Source organism: Amblyomma americanum, chromosome 3, assembly GCF_052857255.1.
Source record: "Amblyomma americanum isolate KBUSLIRL-KWMA chromosome 3, ASM5285725v1, whole genome shotgun sequence".
In the NCBI taxonomy this organism is placed as follows: Eukaryota; Metazoa; Arthropoda; class Arachnida; order Ixodida; family Ixodidae; genus Amblyomma; species Amblyomma americanum.
The window spans coordinates 81371969-81394847 of record NC_135499.1 but is presented as its reverse complement, the minus strand read 5'-3'; the positions used below and the strand labels follow the sequence as shown (position 1 = coordinate 81394847).

The 22879-nt window shown below is 46.5% G+C and overlaps 1 protein-coding gene across 6 annotated transcripts in view; it reads right to left on the bottom strand.

The window, feature by feature from the left end:
- Window positions 1-22879, bottom strand: part of LOC144124691 (uncharacterized) — a 202869-nt gene that overhangs the window by 89576 nt on the left and 90414 nt on the right. Inside the window, exons 3-4 of one of the 6 annotated variants that reach the window (XR_013313257.1) lie at window positions 19711-19812; window positions 15227-16330 (exon numbers count right to left, since the gene is read on the bottom strand). The exons of 3 other annotated variants lie outside the window; for them this stretch is intronic. The gene's annotated coding sequence lies outside the window, so the exon portion shown is untranslated. Of the gene's footprint in view, window positions 1-10012; window positions 10033-15226; window positions 16331-19710; window positions 19813-22879 lie in introns of those variants that run through there. 2 more of the 6 variants (XR_013313260.1, XR_013313256.1) reach the window with 2 other exon arrangements.

Genomic DNA, 22879 nt, shown 5'->3' with positions numbered 1-22879 from the left:
TGTAACAGACTTGCATGTGTGGCTTTTGTTAGGAGAAATTTCTATTCAAAAGGTCACTCACAATTTAGAGTACATTACAGCCTCTCATGCTTAGCATTGAAATTAAGTCTTGTAACCACAGAGTATTCAAGTGAATATGTCATGTACACTGACGATGCAGGCTATGTTTCATGACAGCCACTGTCATTTTTTTTCAGGAGTAATCAGGGCTTTGATCTAGCTTGATTGCTACTGAATCAACCAGAAACTACCTGCTTCCTAAAACCAAATTTCCATCTTTTGCGGTAAATGAAGAGTACACACATTTTCAAAAAGAAGTCAGTTAAAAGCAAACTGGAACGAAATTTTGCTTTGGCTGGAATGCCTCTTAATAAGTTAAGTATGTTGTTAAACTAACCATGACAAAGTTCTGCGCTTCTTAGCGAGTTTTGTTGCTGTAAGCATTTGAAAAGCTCTAAAGCAGACGACACGTGCACTTGGTAGCATGTCGCGCACTGAGGCAAATTACTGGACATGACGTCGGTATTGACCGCAGAGAATCTTCAACAAGGCTGGGAGGGGCGCTGCGATCGTCGACGAGCACGGACGTGCCTCACATGCGCTCCGCGATTTTTGGGTCCTCTGACCCGGTTAATCCCTACGGATCTCCAAAATTCTTGCTGGAACCGACGCCGAAAGTGAAGCGGACCACGAGGATACCACTTCCAAGCCGGTGGGTCCATTTTTTAGGATTTTATCGGACTTTGAAGTTCCCACGTGGTCGGCCAGGCGTTAAGCCTAACGAGGCTTAGCACGAGCTCGGGGCTCCACGGCCTTCCCGGCCTCGGCCCGCGGTGAAGACGCATCGGAGCGATGTCCCGAACGAAAACTTCGAGTCAGGAACAACCCACAATCACAAGACAACCAGGATTTTTTACGGAACCGCCCGAAAACATGGAAGAAGACTTCCACGACAACATCGACGTGACCCACGTACCGCGAGGCCACGACGGCCTCGTCGCTACAGGGACTCAAGCCCCGGGATGCAGCACCCCATCGACTCTACAACGACCACAAGTTAACGGAATGGACGCAGACAAAGCAGAAGGCTGGGCGGTCGTCCAGTCAAAGAAATCGAAGAGACGCCAAAATGGCGGCGACAAACCGCACATTTTGGCGGGAAACGGCGCAGGAAGGTCGCCATCTTCCGACGAAGCGGGAAGAAGCGCAGCTGGCGCACCGGAGAAGAAACAATGGGAGGGAGGGCCGAGGCTGCGACTGCCTCCTCTCCCGAAAGACGACATCAAGATAGTCCTCCGGCCGAGGGGACTCGCAGTCAAGGATCTACCGCAATACAAAGTGGTGGAAGCGGTGGTTGCGGCCACCGGAAGAGGATGCAAGGAAGAAGATCTTCTCGTCCGACTTCGCCACGGCTCGAACATCATAATCGTGAGCACAGCTAACGAAGACGCAGCCAAGAAGGTTCTGCACATCAGGCAGATCAACTTTGGAGGCAAAAGCTTTGCAGTGAACACACACGCGGCGGCCCCGGAGGGAACGCTACGGGGAGTTATTCACGGCCCAGCACCGAAAACCACATCCGAGGAACTCAAGGCCCACATACGACTTCGCACCCAGGGCGTCAGAGTCATAACGGCAAGAATGCTTGGAAATTCAAGCACGGCCCTCATCACTTTCGACGGCCCTACTCTTCCGAAGTTTGTCATCTACCACAGCAGCGAATACCGGTGCCACCCGTACAGGCCAACAAGGCAGGTATGCTACACCTGCGGCCAACAGGGGCATCGCATGGACGTCTGCCGAAACCCGAACGCCAAGGTCTGCAGACAATGCGGACTTCAGAACCCAACGACGGACCACCATTGTACACCCAAGTGCCTAGTGTGTGACGGCGACCACATCACGGGCACGAGGGACTGCAAACAACGACTCAAATCAGCGTGCGAGCTGCGGTGGGGCCCCCTGCAGCAGCAACGCAAGAGCCGGGACCGCAGCCGCAGAAGAAGGCCGCGGTGGTTCCGAGACGAGAGCCAGGAATCCGGGCGCAGCGGCAGCCGCGGACGCAGCCGCAACCGGAGCCGGAGTCGAGGATCCGAGCGGGACGAGTCCTTCCCGCCCCTGGGACAACAGCAACAGGAGCAGAAGCAAGGACAAGAGCAACAGAAGAAAAAGAAGACCGGCGGTGTCAAGGTGAGCTGGGGAGACGGCCCTCCCAAAACGCTCTTTGCTCCGCACTCAAACACAAACACACAATCCACTCGCGAGAAACAGTTAATGGAAGAGAACAAAGCCCTCAGACAGGAACTAGGCCAACTCAGAAAGCAGCTGAGCGAGGTCCTTAAAGAACTCCGCGAAATCAGGACAGGGCAGACACAGCCCAAAACTCAGACCCCACCACCCCCAATGGTGGAAGCAACACAGCCACAAGATGGGCAGCTCGAGGCTCTCATAATGAACATGCAGAAACAGACGCAAGAGCAGATGCAATTTATGCAGCAGAAATTTGCCCTTCTAGAGCAAAACGTTAGAACACACATTAAGAATCAGAACGCGCAGAGAACGACTAACGACGCTAGAGAACGCCTATATAACGAACGCAGGTTCGGCGCAGAAACCCTCAACTCCAACCCTAGTACACCATCATGGCAGAACGCCTCCAACAATTAGAGATATGGCAATGGAACTGCAGGGGGTACAGGCAAAAACAAGGCCTCCTGCAGCAGTACATTTATGCCAAAGGAACCCCGCCAGACGTAATTATATTACAGGAAACCAACTGCACACCTTCGCTGAGGGGCTATACGTGTCAGGAAGCTCGCCGTACGGCGACCCTCGTAAGCAAGAAATTGGTAGCCACAGCACACGACGAAATAACGGACACTCGGATCGACCACACGATCACAGAGATTATACCTAAAAAGAAAGCACAATCCAAGAGCACCTTTATTATCAACCTATACAGCCCGCCTAAGCAGAAGGATGGGGACTTTAGCAGGCTTTTTACAGAGGCTAGAAAACTAGCGGGCAACAACACCCTAATAATAGCAGGCGATTTCAACGCCAAGCACCCAAAATGGGGTTACAGCAAAGACGATAAAAAAGGAAGAACAATCAGCGACGCTGCAGAGCAAACGGATTGCGATCTCCTAACTGACGAAACCCAACCAACCAGACAGGGTAACAGCGTCAGCCCAGACACTTGCCCCGACCTGACTTTTGTGAGGGGCGCCAGACAGGTCGAGTGGGAAAACCTACTCGAAAACCTAGGAAGCGACCACTATATACTGAAAACCAGCATCACAGCCGAAGACACAAAACGAAAAATAGGCAAGACCCGTCTCGTCGACTGGGACGCCTTCAGGGCCCACTGTAGACAGATGCAAGGAGGCGACATTGTATCTGTGGGGGAGTGGAGCCAACAGCTCAAGGAGGTCCAGGAACTCTACACCAAAGAAGTGGACCGAACCGAACACGCCCCGGAGGTGGATAAGCGACTCCTCAAGCTATGGGAGGCGAGACGCGGACTCACCGCACGGTGGAAAAGACAAAAGCTGAACAGGAAGCTCAAGACCAAGATAGCTGAAATCACCAAGCAGGCGGAGGAGTACGCGACGCAGCTGGCCAGACAAGGATGGCAGCAGTTTAGCAACGCGCTGAACGGCACCCTGAGCACGGCCAGAACGTGGCAGATCCTCAAGTCCCTCATGGACCCAAGCAAAAACAAGTCGGAGAGCGGCAAAGCAATACGAAGGCTGGTGCACCAATACACCGGTACAGATAAACAACTACTGGAGGAGGTCCGGGTCAAATGCTACGGCAACGACCAGGTCGAGTGTTACAAAGAGGAATATCAAGGCGAAGAGAACCCCGTCATGGACAGGCCCATAACCAGGGAAGAGGTGGTCGATGCGATCAGGTCGGCAACAAGAAACACGGCAGCAGGAGCAGACAGAATCCGCAATTCACTGATCAGAAACTTAAGCGACGGAGCTATTGACCAGCTCACCGCGTACCTCAATAAACTATGGCAGGAAGGAACAGTACCCGCCGAATGGAAACACGCGGTCGTGGTGATGATTCCGAAGCCCGGTAAAAAACTACAAGTGGAAAACCTCAGGCCGATATCCCTCACATCGTGCCTAGGCAAGATGTACGAACGAATAATAACGAAGAGAATTCAGTCACACCTGGAGAGAAACCAACTCTACCCTGATAGCATGTACGGGTTTCGAGCCCACCTGTCCACGCAAGACGTACTCCTCCAGCTAAAGGAGGAAGTACTTGAAAAAATGCCGAGAAGCGGAGAAAACGTTGTCATGGCCCTCGACATCAAAGGAGCCTTTGACAACGTAAGCCACGCCGCCATCATGGAAGGCATAAACGACACGAACTGCGGAAGGAGAGCCCATAACTACATCAGGGCCTTCCTAAGCAACCGAACAGCGACCGTAGGGCTAGCCGAGCTGCGAAGTGACGTCTTCGCCACACCCTGCAAAGGAACACCCCAAGGCTCAGTCATATCGCCGGTGCTCTTCAACATGTCAATGCTAAGACTGGCAAGAAAGCTCAAAGAGATCCCGGGTATCAAACACGCCATGTACGCCGACGACATAACCGTGTGGATCACCCAAGGATCGCTAGGAGAAAAACAAGACCGACTACAGGAAGCCGCCACCTGCGTAGAAGACTACGTGAAGGAGAGGGGCCTGAAATGCTCGACCGAAAAATCGGAGCTCATCAGAATAGGGAGACACCCTACCCAAGCCCCACTGGACGTCGTCCTCGAGGGACAACCGATCCCGGAGAAAAACATAATCCGCATTCTGGGCATGTGGCTACAGAGTAGCCGCAAATGCAGCCACACCATCACCCTGCTCAGGAAAGCCACGGAACAAGTAGGAAGAATGATCAGCCGAGTATCCCAAAGAAGATACGGAATGAAGGAAGACGACACCCTAAGACTCGTAAACAGCCTAATCGTCAGCAGGGTCACATACTCGCTGCCCTACCACGCAACAACAAAAGCGGAAAGAGAGCAAGCCGACTGTATACTAAGGAAGGCCTACAAGATCGCTCTGCACCTACCCAGGAACACGTCAAATGAAAAATTACTCCAGCTCGGAGTCAGCAACACCTTTGACGAGCTAGCAGAGGCTCAAATGGGTGCGCAATTGACGAGGCTCAGGGGCTCCCCCACAGGAAGGGCGCTCCTAAAAAGGCTAGGTCGGAACGCAAGTGGTCTGGCTGACAGATACACAGAAGTTCCAGACGACCTCAGAAGAACTTTCAACGTGGGACCCTTACCTAAAAATATGGATCCCAACCTACACGAAGAAAGGCGGAGAGCCAGGGCCGAACAGATAAACAGAAGGCTAGGCCAATCCGAAAGCACACTATACACAGACGCTTCTATGTACGCAAGAGCAGAGAAACGCACAGCCGCGGTAGCGGTGGTCAACGGTACAGGGGAAACTATCACCTGCGCTTCAGTAGGAGTGTCAGGGATAGCAGAGGCCGAAGAAATTGCCGTCGCGCTAGCGATAGCCGAAGGCTACAGAAAAGGTCGCTCCCTAAATATCCTAACGGACTCGAAAGAAACATGCAGAAACTATACGAAGGGCAATATCAGCGGCACTGCCCTCAGAATAATCAGCGAGGCGGCAGCCTCAGCTGAAAGAATACCCATACAACATATAATCTGGGTGCCAGCCCACGCAGGCGTAGCAGGAAACGAAAGGGCGGACAGTCTAGCTCGAGGGCTCACTTACCGAGCAGGCTTATCGATCGTCTCGGAGTCACGGCTACTCATATGCGAGGGGGGCTACACAGAGACCCTACAACTATATAGGGGAATCAGAAAGAGATATCCATCACCACACAAAGCACTAAATAGGGAAGAGGCTGTAGGATGGCGTAGGCTACAGACGAACACCTTCCCTAACCTACACACATACAACAAGATATCACCAACGCAATTCAGACCAGACTGCCCCTGGTGCGGCAGTACGCCCACACTCTATCACATCACCTGGGAATGCAAGAGAAACATAGCATTCCACAATCAACAAACACCGAGTGCGGAGCAATGGGAGAGCTGTCTCTTCAGCAGCGAGCTTGAGGTCCAGAGGGCCTTGGTAAAGCACGCAACTGAAGCGGCACAACTCAGTGGAGCCCTGGACTGAGGGCCCACTCTTGCTTGAAGACTCAAGTCGCCAGCACCCAAGCAAGACGACCAGGAAGTCTTCATCCCCGCGAACCTCTTGGAAAGAAATAAAAGTTTTCTCTCTCTCAACAAGGCTGAGCATTTGCAAACGAACGGATTATGGATGTTGTGTATCAAAAGGTTGGTGACTGAAAATGAGGTTTTACAGTCCTCCTGTGGTACTGCGGAAAAATGTTACGAAATTTGAGGAGACATTACCATGTCGAACTGCTGTGTGATCGTCGGGGGCATGAACGCACACATCGCACATGGAAGCTCGCGCCGCAAGCGTTTTCAAAGTACAGAAGATGGTGCACGTTAGGGGAAATATGGCGGTTTCTTTTCTTCCTCATAAAGTTCCGGTGAGATACTGGCCTGAATTACTTAAAATGAATTCGAAAGTCTGCATCATCTGTGGCGGTTCCGGTCAGAAAAGAGAGCTTTCGCAAAGCTTGTAGTCGTCCACAGACCTGTCTAGAGCGCTTAAACTCCGTGCCGTCTGCGCTGCTTAGCGCGCAAAGCGATGTCTAGTGGCAGCGCCTGGTTTAGAGATAGCACTTGTCTGATACTCAGATAGCACTCAAAGACGCGCAATCTCAAACCAGGCACTGCCGCTAGACGTCACTCTGCGCGCTCGGAGCGCAGATGGAACAGAGTTCGACCATTCTAAACAGGTCTGTGGACGACTGTACTAGTCGTTCTCGGTGACAGGAGGACAACAGCTGCCCTACAACAAATGGCGATCTCTGCTCGCGTGCGTTTGTTCGCAGAGCTGTAAATTCTTGCAGTTGGCGTTCGTATCCCTAGCAGTGCATGTTTTAAATGTGTACCAGCTTGCTGTTGTTTCTATGGGAAGCACTGAGCCCCCGAAAACCCACGACTACGAGGTCGAGCAACACCTCCTTGGGCCAAGTGGTCTGTTTCCGCGTCATTTCCAGCACTTTATAATGGCGGGTCTGTTTCGAGTTCTGATTTGAAAATGACGATTTTTGCGAGCAATTCCTGACGCATTCACTTCTCTTGCAAATGTCATCTCCTGTTTTTACATCAGTCTATTGGCACAGAACAGTAAAAACATCTTTTTACGGAATGAAAATTTTCGTTGCAGTTGGCCTTAAGTAACATCACAAGTAGATGTCAACAGCAAAAATGCTAGTTCTTATTCATGAACCTAAATATGCTGTAAGCTTTACACATGGACTTGTACTATTGGCCAGTAATGTTCAAGACATGAATAGGAGCTGCAGCTAGCAGTCTCACAAAGCCTTCTTTACAGCAACGTGCCTGCACAACTGTCATGTGGGGTAGAGTGACTGAAGTATAGTATTTTGTAAAAATATGGAATGCGAGTTTTTCACACTAAAAGCTAGTGTAGTTAGTGCACCGTACTTAAAATTTTAATAATAGGTGTTGAACACAAGTTGAAGGTGATTTTGGCCTTTCAATGCAGGCTAGGCAGGTAAGAGTTGAAATACAAACAAAATAATGCAACGCTAGAAACAGTGCCGTCAGGGGACCATTTTTTACATATATTACAGAAAAGAATACCACATGAGCCAGTTACAGTACACTTGTTGCGACAGCTTCGTTCAATTTTTCAAGTCTTCTGCACGCAATGATCCAAATATTTGGTATTTACATTGCTTTCTATGAAATTTTATCAATTTTTTGATGCAAAAATAACTCGAGAAATGAAAGCTTTTACACAATTTGGCGAGATCAGTGCACAAATATTTTTCTGTCTCAAAGCTCTCATTTATTGCCTTCCTATGTTTCTGCTCTTCTCTGAATAGTTCATGGTTGCAAACTAACCTAATGTCCGTTGTGCGTTTCTGTCTTCTGTCTAATCTTTTTGTTGAATCCTTTTTGTGTGTGTTCTCCTTCCGTACACGAGTGTTATAACTTTTGTTAAGGGGGGACACGGGTCTTTCGGGCCAAAAATTCGCTAAAAAAATCAATTTTTCGAAACCGGTATTTTCGAAATCGGCAGCTATCTATCTACCTATCTGCCAAGTTTCTCACTTCTAAGATCAGTATTTTAGTCACAATATAAATTTATATAATCTACGTTGCCCGAATTTGCGCTGAAATCGGCTCCGAAACAGCTGTGTTCCGCGCCACATAGCTCCCGTTTCATGCGCGGCACCGCAGCCATCTTGGTCTCGTTTGAAAGAGCCGTCTTTCAACTTCAATTTCCCGCCACTGCTGCTTCCTTTCGTCCATTGGTTGCCTAGCAAATAACAAAAAAGAAAAGGTGCCTTCCGCGAGCCTATTGGCTGCTTGGGCGCACGTGACAGCAGGTCGCCTTCCGATTGGTGGAGCTGGCCGGCATCGTCTGCTCTGCGCGGCCAAGCCGCGGGGAGATGCGGCGTTTTCTTTGTGTCGAGCCGAGGCGAGAACGCACAGCGATGCCTGGATCAACGCGCAAGTTTTATTCGCAGCAGAAGTTCGGCAAGAAGAGGAAAAAGTCCTTGATTAATAACCTCAAGAGACCCCTTGCTCCAGCTGTCTACGCTGAGAACGACAGTTCTGCGCCGAACGACCGAGTCGACGACAGTACCGAGCTCAAAGTAGGCCTAATGCCAGTTTCACACGAAGCGCGTATACCCTGCGGTGGCTCAGTCTTCTTTTTTGTTTGTGTGGTTCAACCCGTCCAAGTCCTCCCTAGGTCTGACTCCGCCCTTAGATGTCCTCTGTCCCCTAGGGGTAATTCCCTTCCCCTGGCTAAATTTGTTTGTGTTGTTTGTCCAGCTCAAATAATTTTTAGTATCATATTTGAAAACAATGCTTATAAATTTTACAGAAAATTTTTAGAGTTTTGTTTTTATGTGATTTGAATTTTGTTTTTGTATTATACATGATCACGTGACTCATTTGTTCCGCAGATTTGTCCCCCGTTGCATCGTGCAAGCGTCGTCGCTGATGCCTGGATCTGCGATCTTGCTGTTGCGCTAATTGCTGTAAACTTTGCAGTAATTGCACTGTTTTTTTACCGCATTGTCCAGCCGCAGCTCCGTTGCGCTTTCTTTGTGGCCGTTGCCATATTCTGTGTTGCGCTGGGCGCGCAGTTTCTCCTTGTTTGTTCCGTTGCGCGTTCTTTGTTTGCCAGTGTGAATTGTGTTTGTGTCTGTCGCCGAGGTGCCCTTCTAGGAATGGAGGGACCAAGCGCACCACCCGTAGAATCACCTGTACGAGATAAGTATCAGTGTCCTGTGTGCCAAGCTGAGTGTTTTGGAGCAATCTCGAAGGAGGCATGTGCGAAAGCAGCATCCCGAAGCTGCAAGCTCTCTTAGTGGTAGTGCGAAAGCCTCCTACAGTTGTGATCAGTGTACTAATGTGTTTGCCCGCCGTGGCCAATTGTTGCAGCACCACGAGCAGAATCACGGGTTCGTGTCGAGGCTCAGTACGCAACAGTTCTCTTCCTATTCAGGTGAGGAAGATGCACGTGTTCTTGGCGCCATTTTTTTGTGTCTGTGCATGCACGAAAAAGTGTGAGCTTGTGTACAAACGCGAGTAGGCTTGCGTTAGAGCACTCACGTAGCGTTTACTGCATGCACGAAAGAATTGTAAGCTTGTGTACAAACGCGAGTACGCTTGTGTTAGAGCGCTCGTGTAATGTTCTGCGGAGGAAAATGGAGCGAAATTTTAAAGCAGGCAGTGGTTTCACAGCAACAGATTAAATCGCTTCCACGTACCTGCATAAACGACACAGGTATGACAGTCGAGTCACCAACATAGCAGATTTGAAGCTTCACCTTTCCTCCCGCAGCATAGCGTTCTCGACAAGTCGGCCCACATCCGTACATACCAGTGCATTGCAAATTATATCGCTGGGTAAAGTAAGGAACAAGCACAACAAATGCAGGACTTCCTGGTTTATTCAAACGACGCTGTTCGCATGCACAACCATTGAGTCTGCCACCAGAACAGCAGCAGAAGCTTAGGGTGTATTAGAAAAAAAATAAGCTGACAAATGCAAATGAAGGGGAAACATTATGCACCTCAATGCTTGTGCTTATCTGCTGTGTATTGCTCTCTCCTTTGTAATTTTTAATGCACAACTTGGAGCAACAGTGCACCTTTTCTTTCCGCTTTGGCAAACATGCATTATTTTCGAGGGTGAGAACTCGGACACAATGAAGCTACAAGCTTGCGCTATGTCCCTCTTGCTAGGAAATATTTCCCGCAACTGGCGAAATGATGGTATTTTCTTTTTGTGAACAGCTGACGAAAACGTATTGTCCACTAAAAAGTCACCAGTGCTCACTCTGTGCTCTTAATGAAAGAGTATGGCTACTTTCTGCATGATATGTATATTGTATCTGCAAGTTACTAATACAAATACGAAACTTATTTTGAGGCAGAAGCCTTGCTTGCTCTATGGAGCGAAAACTTGTGTGTGTTAAAGTTCAATGGTAACCATAAAAGATGGCGAACTTGTGCAACCTGGCATGTAGCCGTTAAATTAATGATTGGCTGCGGGAGGTTGCTCGAGAGGGACAACATGCTGTTGAGTTGAGGAAAGCCGGACCAGTGACCGGTTTATTGACTGTGCAGGCGAACATTGCCCAGAACGAGCTCGCGCGGCTCGCACAGCGTGCATCACGTGATCGCGCAGCCAGGCGCGTTCTCGCTCTAGCCCTATGCAGTGGCTACACTACTGCCTACAACACCTGTATCGCACAAATTCCACCGGTGGCAGCATCTGCCATCCCATGGTAGTGGCTTGTGAAGCGCTACCTGCATTGCACGAATTCTTCCTTTGGCAGCACCTGTTATCCCAGGGCACTAGGGCACCACTAAACTGCTGTACCACTGTGCTAGCCGTGGCATGAGGACTCCTAGGAAAGTAGACTAATTCTGCATATATGGGCATTAATCCACTAGCTATCGCATCATACCCTTATAATGGCGCCGAGCATGGGCTGTGGTACGGCGGCGACTGTCTTTAAGAGGTTAGCGTGCAGGTCACAAGGCTTGCAGCAGTGTTTTGGTGGTGGCTATGTAGAGCCATTCAGATGTACAATTGCCGGCTGCATGGCATCTGATTACATCACGCCGTTCACTAACAGTCTTAAGTGTGTGCGTCTTTTTAATGTGGTAGCGATGAAGGTCCCATTGTCAAGAAAGTGCGGTGTCGGTGTTGTTGGCATTGCAAGCGAAAAATCACGAGTATGACTCTGGAAAGTAGTCCCCAGGGAGCAAGCTAGGAGGCAGGTGGCCCGTCTATATGTCACGTGACTTTGTGGCATCCTCAAAGCCTTCCTGCCCATTGCAAACTGCCCACCTTGGCAGGTGGCAGCTAAATGAACGATTGGTATTTGAGAAGAGGCCTGGGTCATTTAAGACCTGCAGCTGGGAGCAGCTGCCATTGCAGGACAGTGGTGAATTGCTTATCTGCTGCACCACTACACCATGCTGCCAAAATTTTTTTTGGCAGCATAGTTAATCATGTTCTTAGCGTCCGTTTCACATGGTGCGACGGGAACGAAAAATTACGGCCCGGTCGCACTGTCGTTGCGGCGGTAATCGCAGCCGCCGTTTTACATTCCGATTTCTGTCGGTGCCGTCGGCACCCTAGTGTCGGTGCGGGCTTTCTGTGGAAGAAAATTCTTCGGCTGCAATAAATGTCAAACATCATGGCAGGCGTTGATTTCGTAATCATGAGTAATAATATTGAGCTGTGATGTATTATTAAGTTCAGCAAAACGTTTTCGAGATTATTTTTTTTTTTCGCCTTTGTTACCAGATATGCAACTACGCCAACTACGCGCATCTCGCCGCAAAGTGTTGCACGCGGGCCGGCCTCCGGCGCGCTATACACTGAGTGACCGAATATTCAACCATGCACCGCTTCCTCTCGCTATGGACCTTTTAGTAGCACAAAGTATTTTGCTTCTCGAGGAGTACTACCTCCTTGAAAAGAAAAAGCTGCTGATGAGCAGTACACCAGCCACAAGCAGTTTCGGTTCTGGTAGACGGCCGAGCGGGCGCTCTACCACCGGATTTCAGCCCGCAGCAGCTTTTGCTATTGGAAGAATATTACCTTCTGCAGAAGAAGAGGATTCTCTTGAGCGCTCCGGTACCTAGACGGTGGTGGACGCGGCCGATATGGCAAAACCTCAAGGCAGAGTCAGTGTTCTACACAGTGGCGAGTTCATACTGCCAAAATTCATTCTGTGGCTATTCCTCTCTTGCTTGTGTTCTCATACTAGAATTTCTGTGTGCAGATGCCTTTGCTTATGTATGGCGACCCCGAGTACTACAAAAAATATTACAAAATGACGCCTGAAAAGTTTGAGGAGTTGCACTCACTCCTTGAGGAGCATCTGACAAAAGCTTATGTTGTGTGTGAGCCACTGCCGTCGCGAGCACGGCTGGCAATAACGCGCAGATACGTACACAAACATGTCAGTACGTTGAAATTATTTTGCATTAATATGTCATTCTTTTTGTTTGCTGCTCTTGTCCAGTGTCCTTTTAATTTTATGCTCTTCCCAGATGTATTCTTTTTAGGCCCTAATTTGCACGATTAAAAACATCTAGCAAATAAGTTTTAGTGAAAGCCTCGTAATTGTCTTTTTTTTCAGATACCTGGCTTCAGGCATGTACATGCAGGATGTGGCCCTGGAGTTCCGTGTTGGGATTTCGACAGTATCCACAACAGTTCATTTTACATGCAGACTGCTGTGGAGAACATTGCAGCCTTTGTACCTTAAGGTATAAATGTATCCACATTTTTATGCACAAGTAAGCTAAACTAGTTTTTTGTGGAATTGAAGACTGAGTTCTGCATACAGGAATGCAGATTTCACCATTTATCTCCACTGTTAGTCTCAACAAGCCGTTCAGTGCTTTGATTTTGAAATGTATATAATTTAAACAGCTGCCATTTCAGGTGGCAACAACTAAAAAATGGGACGAAATTGCCAGAGGTTTCAAAGAAAAATGCAACTTTCCAAATTGTGTCGGAGCAGTTGATGGTAAACACGTTCAAATCCAGGCCCCATCGCACTCAGGCAACCTCTACTACAACTAAAAAGTATGTTGTTCTTGGTAGCAGTGCGTCATATTGAGACTTGACTGTGTTTGCAATACATTCTCATTACAGGGAACCTACTCCATTGTGTTGATGGCAGTTGCCGATAGCAACTTAAAGTATGCGATGATTGATGTTGGCGCATAAGGTCGGCAAAGCGATGGGGGCACTTTAAGCATGTCACAGTTTGGCAAGTGTTTTGAAAGAGGTGGTCTTGGGCTCCCTGGACCAGAACACCTGCCAGGCACATAGACGGCAGCACCCCATGTGTTTGTGGGAGATGAAGCGTTCCAGCTTTGGCCGGATTTTATCCGGCCTTATTCTGGCAGGAGTCGAAGTGAAGAAAACAGAATCTTCAACTACAGGCTCAGCAGAGCAAGGTGATTGTGGCGAATCTGCAGTGCCTATTTTATAGTCAGGTGTGAAGTTATCATTTACCATTTTCTTTTCAGGAGGTGCGTGGAAAATACTTTTGGGGTTATGGTGTCGCGGTTTCGTATCTTTCGACGCAGCATCAACCTTCTGCCAAGCAATGCCGACTATGTTGTGATGGCATGTTGTGTGTTTCACAACTTTCTTCGCGACGATGTTGTGTACATGTCTGCCACTTCTGATGATGAACCTGAAGATGCAGCCAATGGTCAGTTGTGTTCAGATGGTGGATCGGGTATTCTTGATCTTCAGCCACCATGTGGACACAACTATAGCCGGAGCTGCAGAAAACAGGGATTTGTTTTCTTCATATCTTTCAAGCACTTGCGGTGCTGTGCCGTGGCAGCAAACATCTGCTGGCCTGCGTAATTAGTGCATAATTCAACTGGAAACGTTCTTATGTTTTGTACCCTTCTTTGTCCTCTGTTATTATCTGCATAGTGAAATAATCCGCATTTTTGACTGTATAAGTTCTCTATATTTCATTTAACTGTGCATTACATTCCTTCAGTATTTATCAATGTTTCACCATGGAAACACTTCTGTTAAGATTGCCCTGATCTATAGCTATAATTAGCCTTGTACTTGATTTTTATAATAAAATTATTTATAGCTCTTCTCTTTTTTCTCGATTATATTTCCTACCGTACCTATGCATACATTGCTTGTGGGTGGGTAGGCAGACAAGCAGAGGCGTACCGGGCAAGCACACGTACGTGTTGACAGCAGTTCCCCCCCCCCCCCGGGAAGAAACGCCAAGCTGTGGGAAAATGCTACAAAGCAGGAACAGACGACAGCAGAAACGTGGGCGCCCTTGGACACCCGAACAGCTGCACTTGAAAGAGAGCGGACAAAAGGCCACCAACTGCGCGGCGCTTCTAATTGGCAGCGACATTAGGGAGAGCGGCGCGGTCGGCAAAGGACGGCGCTTCTGCTCTGCACGCCCGCGAGCGGTCTCTTTCCCGAACGAACTCCAGATGTCGGCCACGGCGCAAGTGCGGGGGCGGGGACGCGACCACCAAACCATGTGCACGTGCGGGGGAGACAGAAAGAGTGCCTCGAGGACATTGAGGGTGAAAAAGCGGGCGGACGTGTTATCGTTTATTCAGTTTTTCTCCCCGTGTGATTTATCCGCTATTATTCGAACCCTAAAGTTTAAAGTTCAAAGTCGTAGCGTTATCGCTAGATTCAGAAGTTACTATATATTACATACGTTATTCACTAGGCAGTACATGTATGTGGGTGCTTGCCGACGTGGTTCCAGGATGTTTTGCATGAATTTCATGCGTTCCATGTAGGGCCACCGGGTCTTCACTGACCCGCCGCTGGACCCACTGTGCGTGCAGTCTTTTAATTCCTTTAATTTTCTGCGGAACGAATCATTTAAACTGCGCCACTGTGTTTGAAGCTCTTCTATAGTTACTGCGTAGTAAAGAAACAAGACAAAAAGTTCAGGGGAAGGCATTTTTCTTTGTGTTTAGAAAACCTTAAACTATAGCCGCAATTAAAACATGCTTAACATGCCAGAGCTACAAACATCAGACTGTAATGCGAACACAAGGGCTTAATTTAATAGTGCACGGGTTTTTTACATGCATGCTGGCATATTGGTTTCGTTTTTCGTTCAGGTTGATTTCAAGGCATAATTGTTGCAGTAAGAGATGGTATCACTGCAAAGAAGAATATCTCAACAGCTGGGCTTGAAATTTGCACTACAAAAAGTGTAATTGTCAGCCAGCTTTTTAATATTCCTGTATGTGCATAGTGGAAGCCAAAGAAATGCAGCGTGATGTTGGCATTTGTGCCTGTTATGATGCCATTGGGCTTTTTTGAACTAAGAGGTTTACTGAAAGGGAAAGCCTGAAACCGCCTGAGAAGTGCACAATTTTTTTATAAGTTTGGTAGGTTTACAGGGGTTAATGCCCCAAATCTACTCAGGCTGTGAGGGATGCTTTTTCGAAAAGTAAAGGAATTTTCACACTCCTCGCCATGCATGAAAAAATTTCTATCGTTGAACTAAGACTTGTGTCACATAGTAGCTGCTGAAGCATTCTAGGACTTTCAGGATGCAATAGATTGCTGTACTTTCATTATGCTCAGGAGAAACAGCACGTAAGAGCCCGTGGTGGCTGAATGTTGTTTTTCCTGTGAATTTCTTTCTTCCGTGGAGAACTGTGCCATGCCGGATATTTGTAGCTGCAGTGCTGCTGTTCTTTTTTAATGCTCCTTTGCTTTTAACTTTTTTTTATTGCCTCTCAGTCATCAGTTTCTCTGCCCACTGCTCTTTACATTAACAACTGAAAACATGACTGCAGCCTTGTGCAGAATCTAAACCAGCATAAACCTCATCTTGGTACATTTTTTTCTTTAGTAAATCAGCACCAACCCATTTGACATTTTTTTTTTCATTCTGTTGCAGGGGACTCCATCGATGGCACTTTTTTGGAAGATTTCCCATTTTCTGTGATTGAAACGTGTGAAGCGGCTGGGTGTCATGTGGATGCTGTGATTTCTGACGTGGGCCCAGCAACAAGGCACAGTGGAAGAGATGTAGGATCTCTGCAACTCGCTCAGCCAAGCCCGTGGTGTCGTGCAGGCATCCGTGTGCGGTCAACACTGGTCGACAGCTGTACTTCTTGGCTGATACTCCACATGTTCTAAAAAACATAAAAGGTCACCTAGTGAGAGGCCAGTCATTCTTTCTGCCTGCTACCATCGCGACCGAGTACGAGCTTCCAACTGACGAGGTGGGTGCAAGCACAGATTCCATACATTCTATGCCCGTACAGTCAGGGTAATCAGGCAGGCACTCTGTATTGAGGAACTTAATTCTGTAATGATGGACTTAATGGGCGTGATTGAATGCCATTAACTTGCATTTTACTTCAAACTTAAATTTTGTTCAAAATCACATTTAACTGTGCAGTGTAACAGGGATATTATGACATTGCTTGAGCTGGGGTCTTTTAAAATACGGTAAGGTTTAAACTAGAGTCACTCTAAATAAAAATAAATAAAAAATTTTATTTAGTGACTCTAGTTTAAACCATTTTCAAATCTGTTTTGTGCTTCTCACAGGTGTCTGTGAAGCACATCAGGGAACTTTCTGTAATTGACGCAGAACGGGACCTTAAGTTGGCCCCTCACCTGAAGCCTGCACACCTGGACCCTGATCATTTTGCCAAAATGAATGTGGCATTTGCGGTTGCAGTTCTGAACCAGAGTGTTGGTGCTGCTATGCGTGCCCTAGCAAGTCTTGGGCTCCTGAAATCTAAGGCTCTAACCACAGCTTGGTTTGTCGAACGTCTGTTCCAGTGGTTTACACTAATGACATCACGGTATATGGCACTGCAATGACCCTTTTCAAGCAGGATGTGCATGATGAGGCAGTGGTTTTTCTCAAGGAATTCATGGAGATTTTTGCACATGTTTCCATAAAACCCAGCAATGCAAAGAAAATGTTTAAGCCTGTCAAAGCTGGTGTGCTCATCACAATGTCTAGTGCACTCCACATTCAACCCTAGCTTCTATGTGTGCACAAGTTCAAGTTTGTGTTGTGCAGGCTGACACAGGATGCCCTGGAGAACCTCTTCTCCTGCATTCGCTCAAGACACCCAATGCCGAGGCCACTAGAGTTTAAACTGATGCTCAGGCTCATAATGTTGAGCCAGTTCTTAAACCAAGCACCAAGGGCAACTATGACAACGATGACTCAGTAGACCTTATTGAGTTTCTTGAAATAAAAAAAGCAGCTTTGAAGAACGGTGTGAAGGCGGCAGGAGAGGAGCTCTTGAACGACAGCTTTCTTGATGATGCTTCCTCCCTTGATGAGGTGCAAATGGAGTCGCTGGTCCATACATCACCTATAGCGTGACCAAGAAGTACAAGCTATGCAACACGTGCAAGGAGAGTCTTGAAGCACAGCCTGTAGAGCAAAACAACCAGCTATTAAAGCTGAAGTCGTATCGGTCGCAGTCGCAACCAAGCCCCCTCACTCGTCCTTCATGTCACGTCGTGTGCCTGCTGTAGCATGTCGATAAGGTCTTCCGTCACTACGTACCTGACTTGTGAGGTCTCGACGAATATGCAGCAGCAATGTGGGATGCATATAATAAACAGGACGTCGCACAAGTGGAGTGCACAGAGCAAAAAATATTGGACAGATTCTTCAAGTGCATTAATTGAAAATAGTAATTTAGAGCTAACAATAAAAAAATTAGCTGTCTCGTGCTGCTTCACAGTTACATCTCTAGCAATTTGAAAGAAGTTTTTCCTAATTGTATCCAATTGGCCTGTACTAGAAAAACACATGTATGCGAGCATTCATTAGCCCCCATTTTTGCATGCACCAATGGGTTTAAGTGCAGTTTTTTTCTGGAACTGTCACGGAGTGGAATAGTCTTTCTTTGGGTTTATGCAGGTCTAAATATTTTGTGCAGAAATTGGAGGATTTATTACGCGCCACCTAGAATTGTTCTGATGACTGTTGACTTGGTCTATATTATGACTTGCGGCTGTTGTGGCTGATGGTTTTTATGGCTTTTACATTTTAGTTGAATGACCCTCTTTTTCGTTGCAGTCATATTCTTGAAAAGGTCTGTTTTCCTAGATCAGCAGCATGATGTGACTTCAGCCATATGTGTACATATTTTCAAATGTAACATTGCCTTTTTTATGTGTACATGTGCCCGCACAAAATTTTTCCGTGTGTTACCTTAGCAATGTATGTACTGATATGCTCCCAAATGCCTGGTCACTTTGTATATGTGTGTGTATGTGCACACAAGTCATGTTATAATGATGTCCTTGCTAGTCTTAAGTTCAGCAGTGTAATAAAAAGGCAGCAGCTGCCTGTTTGTATGGCAATCAATTTTTTTCTTCAGTCATGCAAAAGTTTAAAATTGCTTTTTTCTTTTCATGCAGAAGTTTGGTTTCATCTGCCGCCATTTTAGTTCCTGCTATCTCATGGCATATGAAACATTTGTTGTGTAGCAGCTGCAGTGTTCTCAAAAGGCTTGCACTTTGTTCATGCTGCCATTTGTTCACATTGTTTATAACACTGATTGAATTTGTATTTCATATAAGGTGGTATCTTGTGAATAAAACCACACTTTATTTCCAGTATTCCTAAGCGATATAGAGGTACTCCAGCCACCAGATGTTAGGGTTCCCCATAATTTCTCTGCGGTTCTTTTAATCAATGTGGAATGAAATACGTGTACGAATACTGCCCAGAACCACTATCATTGAAGCATGCACACTAATATTCACTTTACGTTTTTTTTTTATGGCAGCTCCAACATACTTTTTGTCTCTTTCTCCCGAAAAATAAAATCCAAAGCATGTGGCTGGTCTGGCAAGTGCTGGGATGTGTTCCTTTCTCTGTTTTCAATAAGCAATTTCTCCCCAAATTTGAAAGCATTTGCGGTCGGGTGGCAAGGTCGTTTTTTTTTTAAGTTATGACTAGCAGAGGTGACTAAATGTGTGCTTCCCGAAAATCAGCCGGCGAGCAGCTGCATGCATGAAAACCGACGCTGCACATCAAATGCCTGCGTAAGTGTATCGCAAGATTAAGCCATTCCCTATAACCAGCCCCCAAAGTTTCATGGAATTATAGTGATTACTATACTCCAGAAGTGTGCTGACCATTGAGTAACACCCACGCTGACCATCATGTAATACCGGCTACAAGTTGCAAATGCGCGTGCAGACGGCTCGCTCCCGCTCGCTTCCAGATTAAGCTGCTGTTTGAAGCAGTCGCCAGTGCGCCGAGCGTTATTTTACCACCAGCGGGGTTACCCCTGACTTAATCACCGTGAATTGCTCAGCCGGAGCGCTTGTATATTTCTGCTGTAAAAGTTTGCAGTAACTGCAACGATACCCGTAGCAGCATTGTACTCGACCGCTGCCTACAATGAGCCATTAGCAATACAAAAATTTGCCCAGAATAAGCAACAATAACCTGGAATATTTAAGTTCATATATGCAAGGAGTGTCTCCCCACGACGAAAGCATAAACTGATGGTAACGGCTGTACCCTTTGCATCTAAGCGGTTCCACGCCGCACGATCCCAGCCGCTGCGTCAGGGTGGCTCAACGGTCGGGTCAAAGTTGGCGGCGAGGTCGCAGAAGTGGCAATCTGAGAACAATGACGAACATCAAAATGTCCACCCCTACTTACCACCATTCTACAGTGTCGGTACTTTAAATTTTATTTACTGACTCTAGTACATACCTCACTGCATGGGTTCTGTCTGGTGCCTGTGACATGTTTTCTTTGTGGGAGTTCAGAGACGACAAAGTGATTTTTCCTACATAGCCTCCTCCTCCTCCAAAAAAGGATGGGCCGAGACAACACCTTTTGGACATTCTAGATGCAAAAAAAAAGCAGTTCAGGCATGAAGCAGATAATGAAAACCTGCATAGAAAGAAAACTAAACCTGAACACAGTCGCACAGACAGGACCTACCAAGTGACTAAAATGTTGAAAGAAGAAGTGAAGAAAAAACTGAAGAAATAAGGAATTTGAAATCTAAATTGCAAGTACAAGAGGAAGAAATCCTGCAGCTATGCAGGCTAAATGTGGGCCTGCAGGAAAAAATTTTGGCCAGGATTGACATTGGGGAAGGTACGTAGCTGAGAGGGTTTGGCACTAATCTAAAGCAGTTAGTACTGGGATGTTAGCTGCTATATATATATGACATGTGTATAACACAGTTTGAAACATGTCATTAATAGACATACTTCATTTACTCTCGAGAGAGTTTCTATTCACAAAGGCTGGTTGCTGGCCTAAACATCAAGTAAAATAACTGTTTCCATGAATAAAGTGTTTCAAATTTTCCTACACACACACATACGCACACACACACACACAGTTTCCATTAATGAAGTGTTTCAAACTTTTCCGCCCACACATACACACACACACACACAAAACTGCTATAAGATCAGTCAACATTCAAGTGAACATCTTTTTATTGTTATTAGAACTATAAGTGCCAAATTTCAGTTCAATACCTTTTAACAATGCGTAACAGCATTTATGCATACCTGTTCTTTTATTTAGTTTCGGTCTTGAAACAGGCTGATTTGATTGCTGAAAATTAAATTGATGAAGCACAGATTACATCATGCTTTCAGCATGCCTTACCTTCAATCACCTGTTGAAACTTCAAAAGTTTAAAGCAAGAAGTTCAATTATAAATTATCAGCAGCCATTGGCAAACCCTACAAAGTCTGCAAATTTCTGCCTGAACTTCTATAAAGAGCAGTTGGAAATAAGATACAAGGTAGTCTCAATAGCATTCACCACCTACGAAGTACGTGGTAGAACATTTCGACTGCTTTTAGTTTTTGTGGGATCTGGTTGTGCTGTACTTGGAACCTATCTATCTGGCACCTAGCATGCATACTGCAGTTGCAGAATAACTGAATTTGCAAAATTTTTCATTCTGTTTATGCATGTGCTAATACCCAATAGAGGCCTCCTGGTCACCCCTACTGTCACTCGACTCGGCCTACAGCAACCACATCGGAAACTAGCAGTGGCAGAACCTTGTCACAACATGCATCCTGCAGTGGAGCAGAACCATTGACAGAAAGTTCACTTCAAGGTGACAACATGGTAGGTTAAACTGCATTTTAATCGACTGCATGCTGGTCTGTATTGACAAAAGGTTAAGAAACGTTCCATGTACATGTTGTCAAGAGATATTTGTTTTCTGTAGATGGACATCAGCCAAGGGCTTTGTATGCAACGAGAAGCCTTGAAATATATTCAAGGCCAGCAAAAGGACACAATATTTATAAAGCAGTTGATGACAGCCATTTGGAAGAAGGAGGAATTAGTGAATAGGTCACTGCAAGGTAAATGACCATGCTATGCTTTATATCTTACTTTGAAATCATAACCACTATTTCTTATCCTTGTAAATAACTGAAAGCTTGCAATCTTTTTATTTTGTTTGTATGCAAGCGGAAAATGTCCATGGTTTCCAGGCAAGGCAACAAAGAATCAACTGTCCCCCTGGAAGGCTGACGTTATGCGAGGCAAAAGTTAGACAATGCAGCACGTGATGCAAAATAGTGCCGCTTGTCGTAGCACCGAGGGGTAAATAAGGACAAATGAACTGTTTGGTTGGTCTTGTTTCTTATTTTAGGGAGGAAAAAATTTCTTTTGATATAAAACATTCTACATTAAGCTTTTTTTGGGAACTTTATGTCAGAATGCTACAAGGCATGGCTGACAAGGGAAAACGTACCAGAAGGGCTGTTGCCAGCTGCCTCAAAGAACCTCAACGAAGAACAAAGAACCTCAACGACTTGACTGTGGAGAAGCTGGCAGATATTGAGAAGGGAGTAAGAGGTAAGCAGCTACTTTACAACTTAAATTTGCAGTGAAGCCCCACCCACATTCAGTCTCGCCACACAACCCCACGACATAACCATACTCCACTGTTGTTGTTTTTACTGAAACAAGGAACTAATAACAAGACGTAAATATTAGCTCTAGAATTTTGAGTTGTCTGGTTTGACTAGTATAGTCAGTTATTAAAACGGTGTCTTGCAGGGACTGCATTTACTTAAAGCATGACGTGACTACAGGTCTCTGAATACATTAAACTTCAAGCTTTTATGCAGGAATTATTGCTTAACCCCACAATGCCCAACGTATCATAAATGATACGACAAATTGAAATCTCCCGCTCTTGGAGCAAATCGAAACGGGAACTCCGGAAACCGCTGTGGGTCTCTCTTGACACGTTTAAAATTGTTTTCTTTTCCGGCTGCTTCCAATTCTTACCACCAGGAGGTCACAAGTTGTCTTTTAAAAATGGCGTCCACCAGCAACACTCGCGTCGCTATACCATGTCGCATGTTCTACTCCAAAAAAGTAAGCTGTGTGTTATATATTGCATTTGCAGGTTCATAATTGTTCCCAGTACGTTTGCAAATCACCAGAAGTAATTTTCATCGATACACAGCAGTTTTATGCTGCGTGACAATGTCCGGAATTTGCACATATCATATTTGATACAGTGGGCTTTAGTGGAGCTCCCTTTCTTCTCGTGTGTTTCTCCCCGTAGTGATTCTTGTATCTTGGATGAGCATACCTTGTAGTGCTGCCCGTTCTACGTGAAAGACTTCTCACTGTCTGTTCTAAAAGGCGTGAAGCAGAAACTTAGTCATGCTGTTTCCGTAGT